This window comes from Triticum aestivum, chromosome 7A, assembly GCF_018294505.1.
Source record: "Triticum aestivum cultivar Chinese Spring chromosome 7A, IWGSC CS RefSeq v2.1, whole genome shotgun sequence".
NCBI classification, from domain to species: Eukaryota; Viridiplantae; Streptophyta; class Magnoliopsida; order Poales; family Poaceae; genus Triticum; species Triticum aestivum.
This window is the reverse complement of record NC_057812.1, coordinates 654,663,148-654,666,254: the sequence shown is the minus strand read 5'-3', so window position 1 is coordinate 654,666,254 and position 3,107 is coordinate 654,663,148.

Sequence of the window (3,107 nt, the reverse complement as noted above, 5' to 3'; positions counted from 1 at the left end):
CGGTACTAAAGGTGATGCGCTGCCACCCGCAGTGCATAATGTTTAGTCCCACCTCGCTAGTTGAGAGGAGCTCGCACCGGTTTATAAGCCCCGCCGCAGCTACCGTGTCGAGCTCCTCAAGCAGGCCTTTGTGGGCCTATTGCAAGTCTTCTGCCCTGTGGGGCCTACTGGGCCGTACGTGCCTGCATCCTGGCCCAACTAGAGGTTGGGTTTCTAGTCGTATGCAGGCCGTGCCGGCCCAGTAGGCGGGTTGTTTTTGCTTTATTTCAAAAAAAAAATCAAAAATATCCAACAACCGGGACTAAAGGTCCCCAACACCACAGCGCGCCTTGTGCCACGTGGCGGGCCTTTGGTCCCGGTTCGTGTTGAACCGGGACTAAATGAGGGGGGGGGCCTTTAGTGCCCACCCTTTAGTACCGGTTTCAGAACCGGTACTAAAGGTCCTTACGAACCGGTACTAAAAGTCATTTTTCTACTAGTGATTAGCCAGCATTGCTGCTATTATGTTAGTCGTAGCGCCCGTTTTATATCCAACGCTGCTACTATGGCTAGCTCTGAGGTGTACGTTGAGGATCACTAAGCAGTAGCGCGGGTTACCAGAAACCGTGCTACTGCTAAAGTTTACGTGCATCGCGTTATTTTGGCCCGCGCTACTGCTAAGTAACAATAGCGCCGGCTTCCATCCCCGTGCCACTACTATTGCTCTATCTATAGGCTTTTTCCTAGTAGTGTGGTGTCCTTACTTCCTCCTCTCTTCCCTACACTTCAATTTTACCCACATCAAGTTTTACTCAATTTAGGGTCTTATATTTGAAGTGCGGAAGTAACTATGTCTCTCTATTTTTCTACCCGTTTACATCTCTACTTACCCATCTTATTTATGCAAGCCCTTCATCCTCTCCATCCCTCTAAGCTCGAACCATATAATAGTTCTAACGTAGAAAAGCTTCAGTTGCTTTGGCTTATTGAGTCTAGCTAGTCTGATTGACAATCAAAATGATGAGACTGGTATTATGTTATCTGTTTACTAGCTTGAGGGGCATCGGGACAAGCATGTGTCTAGAAGTGCAAATGCAGAATTTGGAGAACAAACGGAGTGGAACCGCAGACAAATATGTGGCTGGACACGCTGGCATCTGTACGAGGCTAATATCAACGATGCAACATGCTTCAAGATTAGGGATCCGACATTTTACTTTTTTTTCAAGCACACGCAAGACAATTGTGCGCTTTTTGGTATTAAGAAGGGATAGAGTTCTACAATATATTACAGCAACACTGGCAAGACAGTGCAGTCCACGATGGAAGAAAAGAAAGCTAAGTTACTCCTCTTGGCAGCCGACCCAGCTTGGCTCTCGTCCACGTTTGAAATTTTTGGTTGATGTACCGGATTAATATGTGAGGCATGATTGCAGCCTTGTCGAAAACACGTTTGTTGCACTCCAGCCAGATGAAGCAAAGCACTAGGCAGACCAGTGTGTTGATCTTCCTCCGAATTCCACTGGGAGCAGCATTGCTCAGAGCCGGCCACCAATCTGGCATGTAAGAATCCTACATACTATTTCTACAAAAAGATTAACGTTCCGTTAGAGCGGGATTAACCACTTGGAAAAAAATGTGGCAGTAACCATTAACAAATTGAACTGGTACTTACGATTATGAGTCAATTACATCACTAGTGTTAGAACTTGGTATGAATGATCACTTTAGTGCTACAAGTTATGGTGTACATTAAAGTGGTGCAAAAACTTAGCTTTGCTATGCAAATACGGTGCAAAACTCATTTTTATACATCCATGACGCTGATGAGGCATCCCAGCATGGCATGAGGCCCGCTGTCACTGACCGGACAATGGGGACAGGGCATGTGGCCTGCTCTTTTTGCAAAAAACTTCAGTTTTTATTTTTTTTCGCACGAAAATAACACTGGCCCACCTGTCAAAAATAGCACTGATAGAAAATTTGTTCCCACTAAGTTTCGAACCTCAGACCGGCAGGTATATCCTACGAGCCTTACCAAATCAACCGATCACCTTTCCAGTTCATTTTGTGATCAGTATTAACAATGTAAATTAAGTTTTTTTAACACAAATAAAAAAGGCGCACCTTAGGGGTTCGAACCAAGGACCTACATATTTTACAAATTGGCGATTAACCACCAGGCCTGACAACATTTAGTTCTCTGTGATAATAAATATTTTGTATACCAGTTTGGCCTAACAACATAAATTAAAAGTCCAAACTTCGAATGAAAAAAATCCAACAGTCAAACCAGCGACCTCCTAACCCGATAGTGCATACCAACACCCGACGAAGATTGTTTCTTGTACATAGGCTAATGGTTCTTTTATATTGAACCAGCATTTCTATTCTTTAGAATATATAATATTTTCCTTATAAATGTGCACATGATTTTTCATGAAGCATAAATATTTTTCCTAACCATACATAAACATTCTCCAAAAGCATGAAAGAACTATATATTGCATTAATATTTGTATTAAAAAGTTAATTTAAAATTATACAAATATTTATTTAAATACATTTAACCAATGTAAAATATTTATAAAAGTTCGTAGAAATTTTGACAAAATTAATGTAGTTTTTGAAACGCTGAGTATATTGAAAACAATAAATAACAATAACAAGAAATACTAATAAATGTAAAGATCATACCTGAGGTCACGTGCGGCATTTTTAATAAAATATTTAATCTTTTAAGACTACATACATTAATGTTTCTAAATTATATAAACATTTATTAAAATATATTTAAGTAAAATTCGAATAATGTTTTATATTCACGTTTTAAATAAAATACACATGCAGTATATAAACGTTTTCATGCTTTCAAAAATGTTTATGAAATTTTAGGAAACAAAATACTTATGATTTTATGAAAAATCATGTGCAATACCTATAAGTAGAAAATAATATTGTCTAAATAATATATATAAGTGGTCTAAGTACAATAACCTATTTAGCAACAAAAAAAATGGCGGCCCTAATAGTTAATCGTGTATGCCTGAAATCTTCGGTTCGCTGGCACGGAATGTCTCATTGGCCGATGCTTAGGTGCACTCGCATCGCATGTTACCTGCTGGTTT